This window comes from Dendrobates tinctorius, unplaced genomic scaffold, assembly GCF_039654945.1.
Source record: "Dendrobates tinctorius isolate UK_male_01 unplaced genomic scaffold, ASM3965494v1 ptg000071l, whole genome shotgun sequence".
Lineage (NCBI taxonomy): Eukaryota > Metazoa > Chordata > Amphibia > Anura > Dendrobatidae > Dendrobates > Dendrobates tinctorius.
In genome coordinates, this window is record NW_027361739.1 from 8,818,579 (window position 1) to 8,828,283 (window position 9,705).

Consider the following 9,705-nt stretch of genomic DNA (forward strand, 5'->3'; position numbering starts at 1 on the left):
GGGGTCCCTTTTTAGGATCTGCAAGGCATAATCTGACATGTGGGCCAATGTTCCCGGTGTCAATGATGCACTGAGAGTGCTGGTTGGAGGAGCACTTTCTGGCAAATCCACATCCCTCCAGTCACGCACAAACCCTGTACCAGACCTTGCCACGCCAACATTTTTACTTGCCCCACGAGATGCATCCTCCTCCCCTAAGTAATCATCCCCATCATCCTCCTCCTCCTCTTCTTCCTCCACCTCGTCCAGGAGAGGTCCCTGAGCAGACAATGGCTGAATGTCATCAAGGATTCCCTCCTCCTCTTCCTCCTCATCAACATTGGCTGCAGAAGCCTGCTCCTTAAGGTGCGTCAAAGTTTGCATGAGCAGACGCATAAGTGGGATGTTCATGCTTAGGATGGCGTCGTCTGCACTTACCAGCCGTGTGCATTCCTCAAAACACTGAAGGACTTTACAGAGGTCTTTCAGCTTCGACCACTGCACACCGGTCAACTCCATGTCTGCTCTCAAAGTGCCTGGCCGTGTATCCTCCCACAAATGCATTATGGCCTGCCTCTGCTCGCACAGCCGCTCCACCATGTGCAGGGTGGAGTTCCACCTTGTTGCAATGTCGATAATGAGGCGATGGTTGGGAAGGTGGAGCAATCGCTGCAGCTTCTGCATACGAACGGAGTGTACAGGCGACCGGCGGATGTGCGCGCACAGTCTTCGCACCTTCTGGAGCAGGGCTGTTAACTCCGGATAATTTTTGAGGAAGCACTGCACCACCAGATTCAAGGTGTGAGCCAAGCAAGGTATGTGGCTGAGTTTTGAAAGGGCTATGGCTGCCACAAAATTACGCCCGTTATCACTAACTACCTTGCCTGCCTCAAGATGTACACTGCCCAGCCATGACTCAGTTTGTCGCTGAAAGTACTCGGCCAGCACCTCGGCGGTGTGTCTGTCGCCCAAACACATCATCTGCAACACTGCCTGCTGACGCTTTCCACGAGCTGCTCGATAGGGGGACACCTCGTGTGCAACAGTCGCAGCTGCAGATGGAGTGCTCGTACGACTGCGCTCTGTGGACGAGCTTTCGCTTCTGGAGGAGGAGGAGGAGGAGGGTCGAACGCCTACAGCCAACTGTTTCCTATACCGTGGGCTAGGCAGCACTGTCCCACCACTGCTGTCCCCTGTGGACCCTGCATCCACCACATTAACCCAGTGTGCAGTGATGGACACGTAACGGCCCTGGCCATGCCGACTGGACCATGCATCAGTTGTGAGGTGCACCTTTCCGCTCACTGACTGCTTGAGTGCATGGACAATGCGGTCTTTCACATGATGGTGGAGGGCTGGGATGGCTTTGTGAGAGAAGAAGTGGTGACTGGGTAGGTCATAGCGTGGTACTGCATAGGCCATGAGTTCGCGGAAAGCTGCGCTTTCCACCAACCGAAAGGGCATCATCTCAAACGAGATTAGTTTGGCAATGTGGGTGTTCAAACCCAGTGTACGCGGATGAGAGACTGAGTACTTTCTTGACCTACTCATAGTGTCTGGGAGGGTGAGCTGGACTTGAGAGCTGCATATGGTGGAAGTAGCGGTGGACAGGGCGGACTGAGGGAGGGTTGATGATGGTGATGGAGTTGGTGTTCTTTCTGATGGCCTAGAATCAGTCTTTCGTTGATATAACAGTGGGATTCCCTGACTGCTGTGGCCTTGCAACGACACCTCAACATTTGCTGCTATGCTAACCGGTGGGCTTACAGTGGGGGAAACAATGTAGCGTTGCTGACTACCTTCGTTGTGATCAGTTGCACATGTGGCACTTGAGGTTTGGTGTTGTGTCCACGCTTGCAAGTGCATGCTGGTTAAATGTCTAAGCATGCAACTGGTATTCAAATTTTTCAGATTTTTCCCTCGGCTAAAGGTCTTTGCGCACTTCTTACAGATAACCTTGGCCTGATCATGAGGATTTTGTTCAAAAAAATGCCACACTGTACTCTTCCTACTTTGGCAGACATTTTGCGGCCTAGCACACTGTGATCTTTTGACCCTCTGGACAAGCTGTCCAGCAACTCTTTTGATGTTTGGAACCTGTCTTTGGAGTGCTCCGGGCCTGCCAGATAACAGCTGTTGCGATGTCAATGTCTGCTGTGGATGCTCCTCATCTGAGCTATTGGAAGCAGCACCCTCTTCCCCCAATGGATGCCAATCTGGGTCAACAACTGGGTCGTCCATCACCTCCTCTTCTATGTCATGTGCACCTTCCTCTGTGTCACCGTGTATGGTGGTATAGTGTGCGGGAAGGGGCACCTGAGTCTCATCAGGGTCAGAATCTGGCTCTGTACACTGCGAGGACAATGTAGTGCTCTGAGTGAATGTACCAGCAGAATCATCCATCAGCGGCTGTGCATCAGTGCACTCCATGTCAGATTCATCTTGGCCTGGGTAATTCACCATTTCACTTGATAATCCAGGCATGGTATGTGAAAACAGCTCCATGGAGTAATCAGTAGTATGGCCTGCGTCATCCTTCAATCTTGGTTGGGGTGAAGGACACAAGGAAAGGTGTGGTTCATGAACATGAACCTCCAATGACGACTCAGTGCTTTTACTTTTTACAACTGAAGAAGAGGAGGCGATAGAGCTGGAGGCTGAGTCAGCAATGTAAGACAAAACTGATGCTCTGGCTTTAAAAGCAGTTTGCCAACTCCTAGAAAACTAAGCGTTCGAGGCCTTATGTAGCCAGACGATGACGCAGGCTCAACACCTCCTGCATTTGGTCCTATTTTGCTCTTGCCACTACCATCAGATCCACCACCAACACCATCATTACCAGCTGCCAACCCCCGCCCAATTCCACAGCCTCTTCCACCAGCCTTCCTCATTTTTGGTAGAAATGTAGACAAAATCCAACAAACTATATAGTAATGTAAAACAAGGTACAAGGTGTCTATAGGACAGGGGAGAATTTGAATTTCTGCAGACACTTGTGGACACTGGACACTTTTGGATTGTGTGAGGCCCACTGATATCTGAGCGCTATGTGACAGGCTCGATGGCACAGCTGTGACAAAAGTGACTAGAGGATAAGGGAGATTTTGAATTTCAGCAGACACTTGTGGACACTGGACACTTTTGGATTGTGTGAGGCCCAATGAATATCTGAGCGCTATGTGACAGGCTCGATGGCACAGCTGTGACAAAAGTGACGAGAGGATAAGGGAGATTTTGAATTTCTGCAGACACTTGTGGACACTTGACACTTTTGGATTGTGTGAGGCCCACTGATATCTGAGCGCTATGTCACAGGCTCGATGTCACAGCTGTGACAAAAGTGACTAGAGGATAAGGGAGATTTTGAATTTCAGCAGTCACTTGTGGACACTGGACACTTTTGGATTGTGTGAGGCCCAATGAATATCTGAGCGCTATGTGACAGGCTCGATGGCACAGCTGTGACAAAAGTGACGAGAGGATAAGGGAGATTTTGAATTTCTGCAGACACTTGTGGACACTGGACACTTTTGGATTGTGTGAGGCCCACTGATATCTGAGCGCTATGTGACAGGCTCGATGGCACAGCTGTGACAAAAGTGACTAGAGGATAAGGGAGATTTTGAATTTCAGCAGACACTTGTGGACACTGGACACTTTTGGATTGTGTGAGGCCCAATGAATATCTGAGCGCTATGTGACAGGCTCGATGGCACAGCTGTGACAAAAGTGACGAGAGGATAAGGGAGATTTTGAATTTCTGCAGACACTTGTGGACACTGGACACTTATGGATTGTGTGAGGCCCACTGAATATCACAGCGCTATGTCACAGGCAGAAATTGGCTAGTGTATCACAAACTACAAGGTGTATGTAGAATTTTGCAGAATAGGAATCTCCCTAGAGTGCAGGTCTGTAAGAATGGAACATGTCCTCGTTTTATTCTCACAGAGTGACACACTGATAGCTTCACTGTGGCTGTGATAACAGCCGTTACACGGTACTGTGTGAGGAGCGTGCACTGCTGTATGGTGTGAAAAAATGCACGCTCAGTACCTCAGCAGGACAAAAAAAAAAATTGGGATTGCTTTTAAAAAAGCAGTTTGCGGAGCAGTGGGTAAACAGCAATGCAGGAATGTCAGGAAGCCTTAGAAGGCAGCCCAACAACCAACACCACTGATACACCACTATATAGCCTCCCCTTGCACTGCACACACAGTGACTGATGTGTTGTACAGGCAAAATCGCTAGCAGCAGAAGCAGTTTTTTTTTCTTCTCAGCAGGACAAAAAAAAAATTGGGATTGCTTTTAAAAAAGCAGTTTGCTGAGCAGTGGGTAAACAGCAATGCAGGAATGTCAGGAAGCCTTAGAAGGCAGCCCAACAACGAACACCACTGATACACCACTATATAGCCTCCCCTTGCACTGCACACACAGTGACTGATGTGTTGTACAGGCAAAATCGCTAGCAGCAGAAGCAGTTTTTTTTTCTTCTCAGCAGGACAAAAAAAAAAAATTGGGATTGCTTTTAAAAAAGCAGTTTGCTGAGCAGTGGGTAAACAGCAATGCAGGAATGTCAGGAAGCCTTAAAAGGCAGCCCAACAACCAACACCACTGACACACCACTATATAGCCTCCCCTTGCACTGCACACACAGTGACTGATGTGTTGTACAGGCAAAATCGCTAGCAGCAGAAGCAGTTTTTTTTTCTTCTCAGCAGGACAAAAAAAAAATTGGGATTGCTTTTAAAAAAGCAGTTTGCGGAGCAGTGGGTAAACAGCAATGCAGGAATGTCAGGAAGCCTTAGAAGGCAGCCCAACAACCAACACCACTGATACACCACTATATAGCCTCCCCTTGCACTGCACACACAGTGACTGGTGTGTTGTACAGGCACAATCGCTAGCAGCAGAAGCAGTTTTTGGTGTCTTCTTCCCTGCCTAACGCTCTCCCTACAAAATCAGCAGCAGCAGCAGCTCTCCATATTCTGAGATCAGCATGAGTAACATGGCGGTCGGCGTGCACGCCCTTTTATACCCCCTGTGACGCCCCCCAAAGCAAGCCAATCACTTGCATGCCCTTCTGAAAGATGGTTGTGACCCGTGCCTATGTCATCACGTTGCCCACAGTGTCCGTGGATCCTGATTGGCTGAAAAAGAGCGCAAAACAAACTTTTGAAACGCGACTTTGGCGCGTAAGTCGCCGACCTCGTGGCCGACCTCATCCTAGGGTCGGGTTTCGTTTCATGAAACCCGACTTTGCCAAAAGTCGGCGACTTTTGAAATTTTTCGACCCGTTTCGCTCAACTCTAGATGATTTCATTGTTATTATAAAGACTGAAATGTCTAAAAATTCTATGATGATATCATTAACCCTTCTAGTAAATTCAATATTAATTGTTTTAAGTAATTTAAATCATTAACAAACTCGTTGAACTGTTAGTCAGTACCAGAACATGAACAAAATAATATATTTGATGAACGCATTACAATAGATTGAAATACAATTCTTTTCAAAAATAGCCATAAAAGATTGTCGTAAATGCATGTGATGGGGACCTATTGCGGTGCGGATCTCCTGATGATATCATTGAATATAAGAGCATTATCAGTAAACATGAAATATAATGCTTCACTAATAAATTCCATGAATTATTCATTTGCATTTGTGTTAAACAGGATGTCTTGGACTGCATTAATACCTCCGTCCTAGAGAATCCTGGTGTAGAGACTTTTAACATCAATGGAAGCCAAAAGGAAATCATGTTGCCATGTAAAGTCTTTGAAAGTGCTCAAGAAATGGTTTGTGTCCCTTATATAGAACTAACTGAAGAGCCCGGCGCTGCCCGGGCATAGTAACTAACTACGGTTAGTTATAACAAATTATAATGACTATCCTCCATCCCATATTCCAGTGCCCATATTCCCATCATACATATCCTCCATCCCATAGTCCCGTGCCCATATACCCATCATACTTATCCACCATCCTATAGTCCCATGCCGATATACTCATCAAACATATCCTCCATCCCATAGTCCCGTGCCCATATACCCATCATACTTATCCACCAACCTATAGTCCCATGCCGATATACTCATCATACATATCCTCAATCCCATAGTCCCGTGCCCATATTCCCATCATACACATGCGCAATCTCATAGTCCCATGCCCATATACCCATCATACATATCCTCCATCCCATAGTCCCGTGCCCATATACCCATCATACATATCCGCCATCCCATAGTCCAGTGCCCATGTACCCATCACACATCCTCGATTTCATAGTTCCATGCCCATATACCCATTTTGACATCATCTTCGCCATGGCAACCTATTATGACATCGTCACCATGGCAACCATTATGACATAACCGTCACCATTAGAGTTGAGCGAAAGGGGTCGGTCAAATTCAAGTGTCGCCGACTTTCGCTAAAGTCGAGTTTAACCGATCGAAACCCGACCATAGTGTGAGGTCAGCCATGAGGTCGCTGTCTCGAGCGCCAAAGTCGCGTTTCCCATAATGCTTCCAGCGCGTTTCCTTAGCCAATGATCAAGGACGCACACTGTGGGCAACGCGATGACATGGGAAGCGACCACCACCATCTTAGAGAAGGGCATTGCAGTGATTGTCTGGCTTTGTGTGGCGTCACAGTGGCTATAAAAGCCCTGAACGCCGACCGCCATCTTAATTCTGCTGATCTTAGCATAGGGAGAGGTTGCTGCTGCTCGTTCTCAATAGGGAGAGTGTTTAGGCAGGAAAAAAAAAACTGCTTCTGCTGATAGCGATTTTCACTGTACAACACAACAGTTAATGTGCAGTGACGGGGGAGGATATATTTGTGTGCAGCAGCTCTGGTGGTTATTAGGCTGCCTTATAAGGCTCCCTGATAGCTGCATTGCTGTTTGCACACTGCTGTGCAGACTGCTTTTTTCAAAGCAAAAATAATTTTATTCCTTTTGTCTGCAGTTAGCGAGCGTTCATTTTTTCATACACCGTATAGAGGTGTACGCTCCTCACACACTACCGTGTACTGGCTGGTATCACAGACAAATACATGCTATCTGTGTGTGACTCCGTAAAAAGATAGAAGGAGATTTTCATTTTTCCATACATACACCATATAGAGCTGTCCGCTTATCAAACAGTATTGTATATCTGCTGTTTGTATGGCGGTCAAATCTATACAGAGACAGTGTCTGTGTGTGACTACGGAAAAAAATAGACGTAGATTTTCATTTTTCCATACCTACAACGTATAGAGCTGTACGCTCCTTACACACTACTGTGTACTGGTTGGTATCACAGACAAATACATGCTATCTGTGTTTGCCTTCATAAAAAAATAGACGGAGATTTAAAATTAAAATATATAGGGTTAACTTGCGCTAAAGTATACACAGGTTATATGCAAATCCCTGAAGAAGGAATCCGAGAATTCCGTAACGCGTAGAATTTCTGCCTGTTTGCAAATATGTCTAAATCTGTGTTAGGGTATGTGCACAAGTGGCGGATTCTACTGCAGATTTTTCCGCACAAAATCCACATCTCTTGGCAGAAAACGCAGGTGCGTTTTTGCCGTGGATTTGATGCGGTTTTTCAGTGCGGTTTTGCCTGCGGATTGTATACGTTTTTGTAAGTTAAATAAAGATAGTTTATTTAACAAAAAAAAAGATTTGTGATGTCATTTCTGTCCAACATCCTCTTTTACATTTGTCCAACCCACACTCCATTACACACACACATAGACAGATAGATAGATAGATAGATAGATAGATAGATAGATAGATAGATAGATAGATATGGAATAGATAGATATATCTATCCATATATCTATATCTATATTGTAGGGATTTGCTCTGGTAGCGCTTATTATGCAGGTAGGGGATACTCGCTTTGCAGCCAAATAACTATATCGGGCACAGGTTTTCCATAAAACAACACAGTCCGTGCGGTTTATTCAGGCATCATAAACCTTGACCAGCAACTTGAAAGTTCATATCAAACAGCATAGCGTCCATGACAGAGTTCTGCTCTGTAATCCCTGTAGTCCCACAGCTGTTGCTATCTAAGTCTTCCAATGATTCTCCCAATTAAACTTTTGGGTACGGGAATTATATCTTCTCCCAAGCCCAGCAGTTTCTTTGCTTCCTTTGCTAGCTCTAGGTGTTGAGCCGCTTTCACATTACTGTGCCTAAACAACTGCTTAGCGTGGAGACATTGCAGATGCATATTTTTGAGGACAGCTACCCTCTTCTCTGTGTCTTCCGTTTCTGCTAGTATCACCAACTGGCCCGTCTCTGGTGCCCAGTTAACACTATAGGCCTTTACTGCCTTTTTAAAGGCCTCATGCACACCCTCGCTGGCACATGCTTCTCGCACATCTTCGGGTACCTCCACGACGCACTTAAAGAGTGAAGCCTCACTCTCTTCATGGACAGACGGCTCTGGTTTACCATGGCAGCTTCCCTCAAGACATCTGCCCTGACCTGGTGACTGTCTTCTTCAGTTCGTAGCTCACAATCTTCATGAGATTTTATCTCTTCACAACCTGTTGCCAAGATGGGTACTGGCAGTTCCGTCTTGTTATCACTCAGGCCCGGCCACTGTACATCTTCGTCCAAGCTCTTCTTCCGCAGAAGACCTTTTACTACTCCTCTGAGTTCTTCCATCTCTTCGCTAAGGGTCTTGTTCACAGCTTGCCTCGTTATCAGGTGACCTCTGAGCTCAGAGACTTCCTCCTCCAGCTCCTCCACTCTGTGCTCGGCTGTTTGTCTCAGGGCCTTGACTGCCGAGAGCTCGGACTCTAGGTGGCGCAGCCGCTCTAATTGCGTGGAGTTGGCGACTTCTATACTGGCGACCTTCAAACACTCTGACGCCAGCTGTTGACAGATCTCTTTGCGCCCTTGCTCCAAGCTTTGGACACGTGCTTCTTCCTGGTGGAAACTGTCATTCTCTTGTGTCTGAGTTTCCGTCTGCACAGCATTAGATTCAGTCCTAGTGGTTGTTACTGGCAATGACCCGTCACAGTCACACCACACAGAATGGCAAACCCCCAAGGTACTCTCTAACTGGGTGTCATGTCCACTGTCATATACTTCCGGGGAACTCAGGTCAGTAAGTTGGGCCGACGCATCCCGTCCTCCGGTCGCCCTTACATCTGACCCGTCCACTTTAGTAAGCGTCACCGTCTCAATGTCTGTTAGCCATTTTTATTGCCATATCTGGGCAATAAAAATGCAAAAAGCATATATAGAATGTTAGGAATAGGGCTAAGTGACAGCACATGTGAAAAAGACTTGGGTATACTAATAGATCACAGACTGAATATGAGTCAACAGTGTGATGCAGCAGCAAAAAAGGCAAATGCAATTCTAGGATGTATTAACAGAAGCATACAGTCTAGATCACGTGAAGTCATTATTTCCCTCTACTCCTCTTTGGTCAGACCTCATCTGGAATATTGTGTCCAGTTTTGGGCACCACATTTTAAAAAAGACATCAACAAACTGGAGCAAGTTCAGAAAAGAGCGACCAGAATGGTGACCGGTCTGCAAACCCTGTCTTATGAGGAAAGGTTGCAGGATTTGGGAATGTTTAGTTTGCAAAAGAGAAGACTGAGAGGAGACTTAATAGCTGTCTACAAATATCTAAAGGGCTGTCACATTGTAGAAGGATCAACTTTATTCTCATTTGCACAAGGAAAGACTAGAAGCA